This window comes from Hordeum vulgare, chromosome 6H (genome assembly GCF_904849725.1).
Source record: "Hordeum vulgare subsp. vulgare chromosome 6H, MorexV3_pseudomolecules_assembly, whole genome shotgun sequence".
NCBI classification, from domain to species: Eukaryota; Viridiplantae; Streptophyta; class Magnoliopsida; order Poales; family Poaceae; genus Hordeum; species Hordeum vulgare.
Window position 1 is genome coordinate 297,616,834 of NC_058523.1, and position 16,495 is coordinate 297,633,328.

Consider the following 16,495-nt stretch of genomic DNA (forward strand, 5'->3'; position numbering starts at 1 on the left):
AGATGACATAATTAGCTTAGTTACCACCTAAATGGTTTATTTGATAAAACATGACCTATACTCAGCTAATTATCCTCGAAATGACATAATTATCTCCAAAAAGGCATTCTTAGCCAATTTAGCCCGTAGAAGGGGACAAGAGGAGAAGAAAGAGGAAAAAGGAAAGGAAGGAAGAAGAAGAAGAGGAGAAGAAGAAGAAGGAGAAGGAGGAGGATAAGAAGGAGAAGAAGGAGAAGGAGCTCCTCCTTCTCCTTCTTCTTCCTCCTTCTCCTTCTTCTTTTTCTTTTCTTCTTCTTCTCCTCTTCCTTCTCCTTCTCCTCCTTCTCCTCCTACGCCTCCTCCTTCTTTTACTTCTTCGTCTCTTCCTCTTCTTCTACGTAGATTAGACTCATCCAAGAAAGGCTAAATTGGCTAATTATCCTATGAAATGACATAATTAGCTTAGTTAGCTCCAAAATGACCTATTTAATAAAAAATGACCTACAGTTAGCTAAGTTCTCTCCTAAATGACATAATATGGCTTACGTAGCTGCAAGATGACCTATTCCCCTAACTTAGGTATCAAATGGCCTATAATTAGCCTAGCTAGATCCAAAATGGCTTAATAAGCATATTTTGCTCCGGAATGACCTATTTTATCCAAGTTAGCTCCGAAACGACCTATAGTTAGCTAGGGTTCCACCTAGATGACATAATTAGCTTAGTTAGCTCCTAAATGGTCTATTTAATAAAACGTGACCTATACTTAGCTAATTATCCTCAAAATGACATAATTAGCTCCAAAAAGGCATTCCTAGCTAATTTAGCCCGAAGAAGGGGACAAGAGGAGAAGTAAGAGGAAAAATGAAAGGAAGGAAGAAGAAGAAGAAGAGAAGAAGAAGAAGGAGGAGGAGGATAAGAAGAAGGAGAAGGAGGAGAAGAAGGAGAAGGAGCTCCTCCTTCTCCTTCTTCTTCCTTCTTCTTCCTCCTTCTCCTTCTCCTTCTTTTTTTCTTCTTATTCTCCTCTTCCTTCTCCTCTCCACCTCCTCCTCCTCCTCCTCCTCCTTCTTTTACTTCTTCTTCTCTTTCTCTTCTTCTACGTAGCTTAGACTCATCCAAGAAAGGCTAAATTGGCTAATTATCCTACGAAATGACATAATTAGCTTAGTTAGCTCTAAAATGACCTATTTAATAAAAAATGACCTACAGTTAGCTAAGTTCTCTCCTAAATGACATAATAAGGCTTACGTAGCTGCAAGATGACCTATTCCCCCTAACTTAGGTATTAAATGGCCTATAATTAGCCTAGCTACATCCAAAATGGCTTAATAAGCGTAATTTGCTCCGGAATGACCTATTTTACCAAAGTTAGCTCCGAAACGACCTATAGTTAGCTAGGGTTCCACCTAGATGACATAATTAGCTTAGTTAGCTCCCAAATGGTCTATTTCATAAAACATGACCTATACTTAGCTAATTATCCTCGAAATGACATAATTAGCTCCAAAAAGGCATTCTTAGCCAATTTAGCCCGAAGAAGGGGACAAGAGGAGAAGAAAGAGGAAAAATGAAAGGAATGAAGAAGAAGAAGAAGAGTAGAAGAAGAAGGAGAAGGAGGAGGATAAGAAGAAGGAGAAGGAGGAGAAGAAGGAGAAGGAGCTCCTCTTTCTCCTTCTTCTTCCTCCTTCTTCCTCCTTCTCCTTCTCCTTCTTCTTTTCTTCTTCTTCTCCTCTTCCTTCTCCTTCTCCTCCTCCTCCTCCTCCTCCTCCTCCTTCTTTTACTTCTTCTTCTCTTTCTCTTCTTCTACGTAGCTTAGACTCATCCAAGAAAGGCTAAATTGGCTAATTATCCTACGAAATGACATAATTAGCTTAGTTAGCTCGAAAATGACCTATTTAATAAAAAATGATCTACAGTTAGCTAAGTTCTCTCCTAAATGACATAATAAGGCTTACGTAGCTGCAAGATGACCTATTCCCCATAACTTAGGTATTAAATGGCATATAATTAGCCTCGCTAGATCCAAAATGGCTTCATAAGCATAGTTTGCTCCGGAATGACCTATTTTACCCAAGTTAGCTCTGAAACGACCTATAGTTAGCTAGGGTTCCACCTAGATGACATAATTAGCTTAGTTAGCTCCTAAATGGTCTATTTAATAAAACATGACCTATACTAAGCTAATTATCCTCGAAATGACATAATTAGATCCAAAAAGGCATTCTTAGCCAATTTAGCCCGAAGAAGGGGACAAGAGGAAAAGAAAGAGGAAAAATGAAAGGAAGGAAGAAGAAGAAGAAGAGAAGAAGAAGAAGGAGAAGGAGGAGGATAAGAAGAAGGAGAAGAAGGAGGAGAAGAAGGAGAAGGAAGCTCCTCCTTCTCCTTCTTCTTCCTCCTTCTTCCTCCTTCTCCTTCTCCTTCTTCTTCCTCCTTCTTCCTCCTTCTCCTTCTCCTTCTTCTTTTATTCTTCTTCTCCTCTTCCTTCTCCTTCCCCTCCTCCTCCTCCTCCTCCTCCTCCTTCTTTTACTTCTTCTTCTCTTTCTCTTCTTCTACGTAGCTTAGACTCATCCAAGAAAGGCTAAATTGGCTAATTATCCTACGAAATGACATAATTAGCTTAGTTAGCTCCAAAATGACCTATTTAATAAAAAGTGACCTACAGTTAGCTAAGTTCTCTCCTAAATGACATAATAAGGCTTACGTAGCTACAAGATGACCTATTCCCCCTAATTTAGGTATTAAATGGCCTATAATTACCCTACCTAGATCCAAAATGGCTTAATAAGCATAGTTTGTTCCGGAATGACCTATTTTACCCAAGTTAGCTCCGAAACGACCTATAGTTAGCTAGGGTTCCACCTAAATGACATAATTAGCTTAGTTAGCTCCTAAATGGTCTATACTTAGCTAATTTCTCTCCGAAATAACCTATATATACACTTCTTCATCTAGTATTATTCTTCTAACTTTCTTATTTGTCATTTTGCAGATTACCTTCACTTCACGGGAAGCTTGGATTATATTGATGGAATGCTTGAAGATGATTTCTTGTACCATGGCTTGTATTGAAACTATTGTAGTATATGGATATATATGAAACTTTGTATGCATGTGGATGAAACTGGTCTAATATATGGTTTGGTACGGATGCAACTTGCATAATATGTATGCACTATGGATGAGAGTTATTTTAATATGATTATGAGTACGGAAAGAAATTTATTTATGTCAAATATATATATATATATCCTGATTACTGTTAAAAATGCTGGATATAATAAAAAATAAATTAAAAAGGGGCTAGTTCCCCCCTTTGCCGTCCGCCCCCACATGGCAAAGAGGGGAAGGCAGACGGCAAAGGGGGGAATCTGCCCCCTCTCTCTTCCCTCTTTGTCGTCTGCCCCCCACATGGCAAAGGGGTGTAGGCAGATGGCGAATGGGGGAATCTGCCCCCCCTCTCTCCCCTGTTTGCCATCTGCACCCCCCCACATGGCAAAGGCGGGTGGGCAGACGGCAAAGGGGTGAATCAGCCCCCTCTCTCTCCCCTCTGTGTCGTCTGCCCCCACATGGCAAAGGGTGGGATGGCAGACGGCAAAGAGAGGAGGCCTGCCGTTAACACTTAACGGGGCCTTTGCAGTATATGCCGTCCCAGTTAACTTGCCGTCTGCCCCCTCATGGCAAAGATTCTTTGCCGTCCGCTTTACAAAAGCACACGGCAAAGAACCTCTTCACCGGATTTTTTTTTACCATCTAGTTTGCCGTCTGCTGACCGACGGCAAAGCCTTTGTCGTCCGCCGTGGCAGACGGCAAATTTCTGAATTTTAGTAGTGAAGGCTACAGCGGTGCTCGCAGCCGAGCCTGAGGCGAAGCACGGTCGAGGGGGAGTGCGTCTGTCCAGAGGGGGGGAAACGTGCATCTTCCACGGCACCAGTGGCCATGATACCTCTGAGTGCCACGAGCTCCGACTGGTCCGTGCGGGGCACTTCATCGGGCACCTGGACGGGGAGACAGAGGCCCCACTTGCGACGATGGTCGCAGTGGAGGCCACTAGGATGACCGGGAGCCGCATGAGGGGTGGCATGAACAACCTTATGAAGGCCGTTGGCGCGGCCAGCCTCAGGAGGACCGGTGGCGCGCCCAAGCTCGGGACGACCGCTGGCGCGACGACCTTTAGGAGGGGAAACGACTCGGTCAGCCTCGTGAGGATCGCCCTTGTGATGATGGGCTGCCTCCGCCACCTAGAAGGAGGGATGAAGTCATGCAAGATGATTGGGCTAGGGGCTTCTAGGAGGTTAGGGCGGTGGCTTCGATCTTGGGCGGCGCCCAGACCCCCGCCTCGAACCGCACCTTCAAGAAGTTCACTAAGGAGGTGAATGTCGCTCTCCCGAAGCCTGAAGCGATGCGCCCCCTCATATTGTCCCAGACCACCATCACCTTCAACCCAAGTGATCAACTCAGGTGCTCGTTCATGGCCGGCAAGCTCCCCATGATATGCACCCCGACCATCAGCAACATCCTCGTCACCAAGACCCTTATCGACAGTGCAGTGGGGCTCAACGTCCTCTCGGTCGAGACCTTCGAGACACTCCAAATGCCGTACGTATAGCTCAAGCCGACCAAGCCCTTCTCAGGAGCCACAGAAGGGTGCACCGTGCCCATCGGGCAGGTGCGTCTGCCAGTCACCTTCGGCGAGCGCACGAACTACCACACTGAGATCATCGTCTTTGACGTCGCGCACATCCACCTGCCGTACAACGCGATCCTTGGGTACCTGGGTCTCGCCAAGTTCATGGCACTGACCCACCATGGCTACAAGATGCCAGGAAGTGGCGGCATCGTCACCATTACTTGTGATGAGAAGGATGACGTGTGTACACTCAAGCGCGCGTACCGCGCCGCGGAGGTGAAATGCTCGAACGATGAAGGAGACGAGCCACCTTGCGAGGACCCACGCAAGAAGAAGATGCAACTCCTCCCCATGGAGCGCTCTCGGACATCGGGCTCCGCGCCCGAGGACGGGGTCAAGCCTCCCATCGCATAGGAAGGCGCACTCGGCGCCCGCCTTGTGTCAGGCCTGGGGGCTCCCACCGGGGAGGTTCCTGACCTAACCAGTGAGGCAAGGCTGGCGCTCGAGCACAACCTCAAGGTGCACTCTGGCGCGCGTCCAACCACCTCTCGTGAGTCCGGCATCAAAGCAGTCCAAGAACTTCGAGAGGACCAGGTCGTGCGAGGCGGGGACTGCCCTGCATCACCAATCGTCGTCACCGTCGTCGGCATGGTCGATCAGCCCTGCATCAGCATCAACGCGCCCGCAATCGACAGAGCCGTGGCTCAAGGACCCTTCTGGACCGCAGAAACTGACCACCGGTGGGTGTGCCCGGGAGCCGGCACCCTCACGCCCTTCGGGTTAGCGAACGCGGTTGCTACCTACCGGCGGCTCCAGCTGGCAATGTCATGCCTTGCCTACTAGGCGTGGTGAGGAAGAGGAGGAGATGCTCGGGCCAAGTAAAGGTACCGAGCGTCGGGACATGACAGACCCGTGAGGGTCGCGATCGTGGAAGCAGGAGATCGAGCAACAACGGCACCCTCGGCACTTCAGCGGCATGGCCGCCGGGTGACTTTTTGTTGGCTGTTGACAGGTAACTTTTTGGCTTAGTCTGTCTGAGGGCTCCCACAGGGTGTTGTGGCCTCCAGGAGTTCAGGGCACTCCCCAGCCGCCACTTCCATTTACTCATCCTTTAGTTGTTTCTATCGCAACCACTTCTAACCCTAACATTCTACCTTGCTTGCATCTTTGGGCAGTTGCCCCCCCCCCCGCTTGGGGGCTCCGGCCAAAGCTTATTATTGCACATCTCCTGAGCCAGCAGACACCCAGCCTCACTCCTGAAGAAGAAAAAGTCAGCATGGTTTACAAATGACCCAAAAGGAATCAGGCGCCTATGCCTTGGGGGTAGGAACACTCTCGAGGCCAAAGCATACTCGCGACCTCCCAGAAACACCCCCCCCCCCCCCCCCCCGTGAGACTGTCACGTAATAACGAGTTGCGCTTGTATATGCCTCGGGCCCCCCGAGGAAGCGGATGGGTCCCTCCCACGCCGAGTAGATGACCTATGCTCCGCGCTGGGTGGAGACCCAAAAGGAATGAGGCACCCATGCCTTGGGGTTAGGGACACTCGCGAGGCCAAAGCACCCTCGCGACCTCCCAGATACACCCCGTGTCACACTCTCACATAATAACAAGTTGCGGTTGTATATGCCTGCTCCCCCAAGGATGCAGAGGGGTCCCTCCCACGCCTAGTGGCAGCCCTACGCTCCGCACTGGGGAGAAGACGGAGGCAATCAACACAGTCCACGAGTGACTATGCCCACAGCTGGCAAGGAATTCAACACAGTTTACCAATGAGTATGCCCGCAGCTGGCTAGGAAATTAACACAGTCTAGCAATGACTATGCCCACAGCTGGCCAGGAAGTCAACCCAGTCCACCTACAACTATGCCCACACCCAGTGCAGGGGACAGACAACTAGAGGTACGGAGTCGCTCATACGTCAAGGGGGACCCCTGAGCATCGCGACTCAGGGGCCTAACTACGCTCGTAGCCCCTTCCCTCTTGGGTCATCCTAGAATCCGATCGGTTCAACAGCGGTGTAGGTATATACGGTGCGGGCCCTGCCGACGCAGAGCCTAGTGAGCTCAACAAGCCACTTAAAAGCTCTTAGGGAGAACGCTAGAGTCACTTGTTCGTCAAGGGGACTCCTGAGCATAGCGACTCGGGAGCCTGAACTGTGCCCATAGCCCCTTCCCTCTTGGGCCGCCCAAGCGATCCAACGGTGGCGGAGGTACGCACGGGGTGGGTCCTGCCAACACAGAGTGCTGAAGGAGTTCGGGAGTCTCAAATTGTCAGTTTCTTAGGAGGGACATTGGAGTCGCTCGTACATCAAGGGGGACTCCTGAGCGTCGCGACTCAGGGCCTATCTGTGCTCGTAGCCCCTTCCCCTTGGGCCGTCCTGATATCCGATTGGTCCAATGGCAACGGAGGTACGTGCGGGACGTGCCCTGCCGACGTAGAGTGCTGAAGGTGTTCTGAAGTTTCAAAATCCTCATTGCGCTCCCATCATGAGGGCTGCTCGCACGTCAAGGGGGACTGCTGAGCATCGCGACTCAGGAGCCTAACTGGAGCTGTAACCCATCACCTCTTGGGCCATCCTAGAATCCGGTCGGTTCAATGGCGGCTGAGGTATGCGCGGGTCGGGCCCTGCCGACGCAGAGTATGATAGTAAACAGGAATGTAATGAGGCAAAGAAAAACTTCAAGTAGTCAGCCAGTTATTACAAGACATAACAAGTTCTTGAAAAGTCAAATGAGTTTGACGCCTGCATGAGGCATGATGTGCATTGCAGGGAAAAACAGGGGGAAGAAATCAGGAGAAACCGCCGTGCCGGTCGCTCCATCTTCAGGGGGCTTCTCGTCGGCGTTAGTGGCGTCATCTTCACCGCCATCGTCTTGAGCGGCATCCGGAGATTGGGGCACTGTGACGCGGGCAAACCTCTTCACCAACACCTCCATGGGGCCCTTCACCGCCTCCGCAGCACTGTCGCGGGACTCAGTAGGGACCGGCGGGATCACGGAGCTGAAGTGAAACACCAGCTCACGAAGATGAAGGTGACTGAAGACGCGTTTCGCGGCTTCACAAAAGAGGTCGTGGCACTCACTGTCCAAGATCTTGTCCACCTGGATGACGGCGTCCTCCAATGCCACAACAAGCTCCGTCACGAGCATGGTGAAGCCGCCCTCTGGGGTGGCCAGAGGCTCGTCGATCATGTCCTGGCATAGGGTGTGGAGCACCGTGCGAAGCCTAAGCTCAACGTCAGGGAAGCCGGCTAGCTTCGCGGCCTTCTTCTTCTTGTCCGAGGTGAGGGCTTCCCCCATGGCATCAAGAAGGGTCTTCCTCGAGGCAATCTCCTTCTCCTACTCGTCCAAGCGCTCCTGCTTCGGGCCAAGGCAAGTTTCCTCCTGGGACAACTCTTCTTCTCGGGCAGCGATCTTGGTCTTGCGGGCCTCGAGTTCTTCCGTAGGCGAAGCTACTCGGCCACCTTGGCTTGTTCTTCTTGGAAGGCCTTGAGCCGAGCCTCCGCCTCTTCGCAGCGTTTGGCAGCCGCCGTGGATCCTTTCATCGCCTCCTCGTGCGCGGCGTGAGCAGATTTGGCTTCTTTCAGCTCCTCATCACGCATTGAGCGAGCGAATTCAGCTTCCCCCAGCGCCTCCTTGAGCGTAGCACAAGCGGCCTTGGCCTCCTTCTCGCCCTCCGCTATCACGACCACGACCTTGCCCAGGGCACTGAAGGCCTTGTTCAGGACGCCCTGGACCTATACAGGAGTCCTCTGGATCTCCCCAGGAAGAGCGTCTAGTGTTGTTGCGGGCGGTGTCGTCGGGGAGGCAGCGTCACGAGGGATAGGGGGCTCCGAAGCTTGCTCGGCGATTGTGATCATTGGCACATCAGTGGACTGAGGGCCCTCAAGATCCCGCCCTTGCGCAACGGCGCTGCCACGACCACCTCGGGATGCTTCGGGGGCTCTGGGGGCTCGGCGACCAAAGCCTAAAAGGTCGCCTCGCGAGCCTCCCCTTCTTCATCGGCAGGTGGCGACGCATTAGGAAGGGATGGCGGTGCGTCCGGATTTGCCTCCGGTTTGACGCCCGCCTTCTTCTTCTTCGCCCCGAGTGAGGCAACATCCCTGGACATCAGGAAAAAAGGGAATCAGCGATGTGCAGACGATGGACGCGTGGGTCGTGCCACGACGAGTTACTTACTCTTCGACGTCGACCCATCTCCTCTTCCTATCTGCCCCGGCAATGGCAGGGGCGGCAGGGCCCCGCATGGAGGGGGGCGAGCCCGGCGCGTCAGACCTCCCGCCGGCGGAGGCAGGATGCGCCAAGGGCGACTCACCCCCGTGCTTCCGGTGGGGGAGCACGCACACGGACCGCATGGCGTGCGGGGCCGATGCGGGTTCCCTGGAGATCCTAGTCAGGCGCGAGGAGATCATGTAGAGACTTCGCGGCTGACATCATAATCGTCAAGCTCGTGCAGAAGGACGCCCCATGACGAGAGACGTGCGCTCGCCGGCAGTCGTCGACGGTCTTCTCCGAGTCCACCCCACCGGAGGTGTCATCCGATGACACCTCTATCGGACTAGAGCCCTTGCTCATCGAAGACACGCAGCGTGGCGGTCAGGTCGGCCCGGTCGTCGAGACGGTACAGCGGACCCAGAGCCTCGGGCAGGTCACCAGGGTCACTGCCCAGCAGGGTCACCACGACCCTATTCAACTCCTCAGTAGGAAGGTCCTGGGACCGGAGCCTGAGCTTGTTGTCACCGATCTGATAGTCCCATAGGGGCCTGCAATGGGCCTGAAGTGGTGCCAGGCACTGCGCCAAGAATTCCTTCACTATCATCCCACCGGTCACCCTCTTGTCGCTGATGTCGTGGGAGAAGCGCCCCGGGATGGGCACGGACCGCGAGTCGGAGAGCTTCGCGGAGCTCCACGTAGAGGTCTTCTCCGGCTGCCACTTCAGCACCTCTACCCAAGGGTTGACGTCCTTGAGGCTCTTGAGAACGCAACGGTGCCTCACGTTTTCCACCTTCTTCCCGTCCTTCAGGAGCAAATTGCCGCCCATGGGCCACTACGAAGGAGACGCATGCCGAAAAATGGGCACTATTGTGTAGGCGCAGGCTGAAGAAAAGGCAGAAGAAGAAACGCGCACCCGCTTGGCCCACAGGCATTTTGGGCCCACGACGCCTCAGGCCGCCCCCAAGGCTTTGGCTAGAGGCACGCGCGAGCACACCTTGGGCCTAGGGCCTACTATCGGCGTTCTGGGAATGGGGGTACCCAGACTTGCGTGCTTGTGGCCCAGGGCTGGCCCACTTCATCGAGAAAGCACAATCGGGCGTGGCACCACTCAAGGCAAGGTCCTCGGGAGGGGCCAATCCTCGGGAGGAGTAACAACATCAAGACCCGCAGGGGGCCTCATCAGGACCCCTTCGGAGCGACAGATATTCCAAGGCGAGACCGGCCTCGGGAGTCAAGGATGACATGGAGGAAGGACATGCGAGCAGCAGGCACCAGGACGGAGCAGTTTCCCCTTTAGTGCAAAGGGGCGAGGACGAACCGGGGTTCCAAAGGCATCTTCGAAAGGTTTCCATTCCGGTGCAACAAGGCCACCACCGCCCACCAGCAGGACGAATATCATTCCTAGACCCGACCCTGCTGCATTGACAACCACTTCGCAGGCGAAGACAGGGTAGGGAAGCATGCTCCCTTGCCCCCCTTTAAAATTGCCGTTCTAGGATCCCTTCCTGCCGAAACGATAAGGGTAGAGGACCGTGGACGCCACTATATACAGAGAGAGTAGGTTACTTCATAGGGGACCCGATCAATTCATTCGCCCACTCGCACCACAAAAAGGCCACCCAGCCTCCAGAGGCCCTCGAACATTGTACTAGTTCATCCACCAACCTCCACGATAGGCAATCCACCAAAGCAGCAGCAGGGTATTACGCTTCTCAGCGGCCCGAACATGGGTAAACTGTCGTGTTCTATGTCTTCCTCACCATCGAGTGAGCTATCGTCCCTCCCCAACGAGTAGCAGGTTAGGTGAGGCGATCCCGCCAGAGATCTTCGTACACGCCCGTGAGTTAGAATCTTTAGGGTTTTGCAAAGCCGAAAATCCGACACTCACCGCATGGGGCGAGGCCTAACGTGTGGCACGTGACGGGCAGCACGGAACCCCGCCTTTTCCAGTGCTTTGACATCTGCCCTGACATACATAAAGTTGGCACGCAGGGTTGAGCCTTCTTTACTCACCTTCATGCCATACCCACCTTTCTGCATCTTCTTCTTGTGCGCAAGAATGCACCATATCCAATCTTCGAGCGAGTCAACTTCTCGCCCCTCTTGCAGCTCCGGTCCATGGATGGCGCCCCCTGGCAAGAAAGGGAAGGCCGCGGCTTTCGCCGCGAGCCCTGCTGCTACCAGGCATTGTTTCATGCCCTCCGGCATCTCCAACGTGGAGGACCTAGGCCCGGTGCTTTCGCTGGTGGCCAGCGACATGAACGAGGGGGAGCGACCACCATCTAGACGGGCTCAACATCGTCGAGTAGCCTGGAGAAGACTGCCTACCTATTCTTCCTCCACAACATTTACGCAGGGATGGTCCCGTCATTCTATGATTTCTTCTATGCCATCCTTTCGCATTATTAGATTTGGGCCCTACACGTTTATCCCAACTCCGTCCTCCTCCTGGACAACGTTCCCCTTTACTGTGAGGCCTTCGTGGTTATGAGGCCCTCGGTGGCGCTCTTCCCCCACTTTTTCAGCTTGGTGTTCACCGCCCAGGGCTAGCGCTCCGCGTGCTTCTGCTTTGTTGACCTCCTAGGTGCGAGAACCCACCTGAATGCCAGGAAGAAGGTAGAAGGCTACGGGCACCACCGGGTCTTCATGGATGCATGCCGGGAGAGCCCGCTCCTGGCAACTCCCCTGAGTCCACCCGAACAAGCCTCCAAGTGGAGCCACAAGAAGCTCACCGACCCGAGGGTGGGGCCTTTCTTGGAGTGAACTGCCTCCCTCGCGGAGGCCTGCCTCACGAGGAAGAGGGTCATCAAGGAGATCCTGGGGCATCGCATCGTGCCACTTCAGGTACAAACGCGCCCCTTGTGGGAGTTCGCCGACGGGAGCAATCCGATGGTGATGCACGTTAGTACAACGAGCTTGACGAAGCCTTGGGAGCTCTGCTAGGCCCCGGTCGCAAGGACCTCCCGCGGGTCACACTGTCGTTGTACGCTTGCGACAACATGGAGGGAATGGTCGCGGAAATGCCCACCTTCAGTGGATGGGGGCTCGTCGGGCCGCACAATGGCTCCCCCATCATAGTATCATCCTCGGGTGATGATGGCAACAACCGGGATTTGGAGGCGACGGAAGGGGAGGCGGACGGCGGCTGAATTCCAACGCCCAACCTTCATTCATCTTTGCACAATCTCACTACTGGAAAAACATAATTTGCCGACAGCTTTCATCTTTGCTGTCAGCAATTTCACGGGGCTGACGGCAAAGAGACTTTGCCCTCAGCCAAAATAAGTATTGACGACATAGGAGAGGCTGACGGCATAGATAATCTATGCCATCCGCTTTGTCTAAGCCGTTAGCCAGCTGACGGCAAAGGCGAAAACACTGATGGCATAGGGAGGCTGACGGCATAGGGAGCTCCCCGGCCCACGTCCGACCACGGCTTAACGGGGCACCGCTTTGCCGACAGCCAGCTGACGGCAAAGCCTAACGGTTGTCTTCGCCGACAGCTAGTTGACGGCATAGCTCGGTTGTTTCCCCCGTGCACACGACCTAACTACATGCCCTAACGGTTCTCTCTCCCTGCTCTCCCTACTCTTCCTGCTCTCCCGACCCACCGCCGTTGTCCCGCACCAGCCCCACCCCGCGCCACCCCACCGCGCCGCCCCGCACCAGCCCCACCCCGCGTCGACCCGCACCAGCCCCACCCTGCGCCGCCCCGCAGTGCCGCCCCGCACCAGCCCCACCTCGCGCCAGCCCCGCACCAGCCCTGCCCCGCGCCGGCCCTGCCCAGCCCCACCCCACGCCAACCCTGCCCCGCCGCTACCCCGCGCCATCCCCGCCCGACTCGGCGGTGAGCTCCTCCTCCCCTTTTTTCTTTTTTTAGTTTATTTTTCTATGTTAGTTAGATCTGTTAGTAGTAGATTTTTAGTTAAATTTAGTTAGCAATTACTTAATGGTAGATTTTAAGTCTTAGATTTTTAGTTAAATTTAGTTAGCAATTATTTAGTTAGCAATTGGAAGGAGATACTTAGCGTGTTTGGTAGTTTATGTGAAAGGGACTGGGAATTTGTGAGAGGGAGTTGGCCGAGGGATTTACTTGGGTAGTGGACTATTTAGTTCCAATCCAGCGTTTGGTATTGGTTGGGAATTATCTGTGGGAATAACTCTCATGAAAAAAGAAAGAAAGGGTAGGTTACGAGAGATGGGCTCCTATTTGACGTAGATTAGGAAGTAGTTAGCGTTGGCCGGTTTGTTTAGAGGAGAAATTATGCTGCCGCATGCATTTAGCTAGTTTGTTCGTAGTTTTTTATTTCTTTTGCTTCTGGAGGTGGGCCACAAAATCAGTAACAATATGTTTTTAGACGTCAACTCCCATTTCTTCGCTGAATTACCAGGGCTCCCCAGGGTAGAGATTGATGGGAGTTAGCCCTAGTAATTCCTCTTCCCCTTCCCTGGTTAAATCCCAAGTCCCTGAACCAATCAACAGATTTTTAGTCTCGTTAATCTTAAACTCCCATTCCCTACCTCCAACTCCCCCCAACCAAACACGCTGTAAGAGAAGAAGAAGAAGAAGAAAAGGAAAAAGAGAAAGAAGAAGGGGGAGAATTATTTAGTTTGCAATTATTTAATTACGGCGAGTAGAAAAGAGAAAGAAGAAGAAGAAAAGGAAAAAGAGAAAGTAGAAGGGGACAAAAGTTAAATTTAGTTAGCAATTATTTAATTACCGCGAATGCGTATTTGTGTTGATTGAGTGCATTTAAATGTGCAGTAGCTTCTCCCGAGGGATTGGTTTTCGACGACCTCCCCTGCATTCGAAAGTAAGCACATTTGTTAACTCCTCCTCCACCCCCTTTATTTTGCTCTGTTCCGGCCTTCGTGCTGATGACACTATCTAGCTAGGTATTTTTAGTATTAAAATGCAAATTTGTTGCGTAACCAATATGCGTCTCCCATTTGAAAGGGTTCCTGTCATAAATATGCATGCATTAGCATATTTATAACGCTGATTCTTTCGAATTGTCCAACGTTATCCATGGACAGCCCGGGTATGTGTAGATTGGGTCGTTTCCCACGCTTTGCTCCGGATCCCATGCAGAGTTTCGATAGCTCCTCCTTGTTGTTCTTCGGGTACACATCCTCTCGGTTAGTTGCCGAGACGTGTATCATGAGAATAGCGGGGTGGTGCTGCCGAAATTTTGCGTTGGGTCGGGAGCAGAGCATGGGGAAATGACCCAATCTACACATACTCGGGTGGGATTAGGACCCATCTTTACCAAGTAGCTGGTAGGTGTGCATGCCGTGCATCCCAATGTATTAACCATGATTAAAAAATGGCCATAATTAATTTAACATACTTGATGAACTGATAATTTATATTGTTTTATATGTGGATACTATGTAGCTAGCTTGCCAGAATGACTGATCGTGAATGGATGTACACCGGTCACCATAGTCAGAGAAATATGACCGATGAATGGTTGAGCAAAACCTATGAATTCGTGGAAACGACGTTTTCTAAAGGCCAGCCAAAAACATGGTGCCCCTGCACTAAGTGCAAGAATTATTCGCGACAGACAAAGGATGTAATGGGTAAACACCTGCAGATGTGTGGTTTTACTCCTGACTATACCTTGTGGACATTTCATGGTGTGTCGGCCCAACGTAACAGAGACGAGGTGTTGCGTCGGCGCACCGATGATTATGGTACATGGATTGAAGACATGGTGAATGACTTTGATGATGCTCGGAACAAGGAGAAGAGATGGAGGAATCCGCGAAAGCCTTCTATGCCATGTTGGAGTCTTCAAAACGTCCTCTTCACGAGCACACTAAGATTTCTCAGCTAGATGCCATCGCACAAGTAATGGCTCTGAAAGCCCAGTTCAACATTGGAAGAGACCTGTTTGACTCAGTGATGACCCTATTTGGGCGCTTTCTACCAGAAGGTCATATTATGCCTTCAAACCTATATGAGTCAGACAAAATCCTCACTGCACTCAAGATGCTGTATGAGCAGATACATGCTTGTGAGAAGGGATGTGCCTTATTTAGGAAAGAGTATGCGGACGAAACATATTGTCCATTTTGCAAGTCCTCCAGATATGTTGAGGTAGAAAACGGTGAAGTTGAGAAGAAGCAGAGCAAAATCCCCGTGAGTGTCCTACGGTATCTGCGGATCCTACCAAGACTTCAACGACTTTACATGCTCGAAGAAACAGCAAAACAGATGACATGGCACAAATATGGAATTAGGAAAGAACTAGATGAACACGGAGTTCCGATGTTGGTAGACCCTTCAGATGGTGATGCATGGAAGGCATTCCATAGTATACATAAGCAAAAAGCTAAAGAACCAAGGAATTGTCGAATCGCCATCAGCCTCGACGGTTCAATCCTTTTGGTATGACGGCTACCCAATATAGTTGCTGGCCTCTATTTGTCATTCCCCTCAATCTTCCACCATCATACATTATGTAAAGAAAGCACATATTTCTGACGTTGATAGTTCCAGGGCCAAACTACCCGGGGAAGAATATGAGTGTGTACATGCAACCGCTGATGGATGACTTGAAAGAAGCTTGGGTGAATGGGGTCAACACGTACGATGCAGCTAAGAAAGAGAACTTTCAAATGTATGTTAGGTACCAATACTCGTTGCATGATCTGCCGGCATTTGCTCTTTTCGTTGCCTGGTGTGTGCATGGAAGGTTCCCATGCCCACGATGCAAGGCAGTTCTTAAGTTTCATTGGTTGTCGGCGGGTGGGAAGTATTCCTGCTTTGACTTGCATAGACAGGTCTTGCCTATGGACCATCCATTTAGAAAAGACAAGAAGAATTTCATGAAAGGTAAAGTTGTCAAACACTCAGCACCACCTGCATTGACGGGGGCACAAATTGGGATTGTTGAAATTCCACAAGACAGGCAGTTAAGTGGTGCCGATGTCTATATTGTGGCTCAACAGCCACCCAAGTTTTCTATCTGCCATACCGTCGTCAAAGTGTTAAGAACCTGGAAGGTTGGTATGTCGTGTTCGATGTGCCGCCACATCTTAGACCACCTCCCCCAAATGAAGACGATTATGAACCTCAAATTGACCCAATAACATATGATGGAGAATTCTTCCAAGAATCACGTGGCGTCAGATGTCGTACCCGAAACTGCTCTACGTCCACCCTGAACACGGAGGAACAAGACTCACGTGATGATGAGGAAGAAGTGGAAGTAGAAGAAGTTACCAATGCCGATGAGCTATCAATTCTTGATCGGTTACAAAAAGGCCTTCCACATGATGTCCCTCAACCCGATGACCATATCAGTCATGACGACACGTGTGATACTGATGATGATTTTGCTTCAATTGACCATGGAGAAGAGACAGATGATCCAGACTATTAGTACTTTATATGCATCCAAACATTGTTGTTTAATTATTCAATTATTTGTTGAATTATTCATGTATTTATTATTGTTCATTTAATTATTGTCCTTGAATTTGTACTAATTATTTAACTATTTATCGTTACATGTGGTGAGACATGGCAGGCGGGGATAAGTTGAGGATAGCACCTGGGCAGCTACGGCGAACTTTGTTGCAGAGCTTTGCCGAGGAGCCCCGTGGGAGAGGCGTAGGAAAGAAGAGAGGCAAAGGACATGGTCGTGGGAGAGGGAGGCTG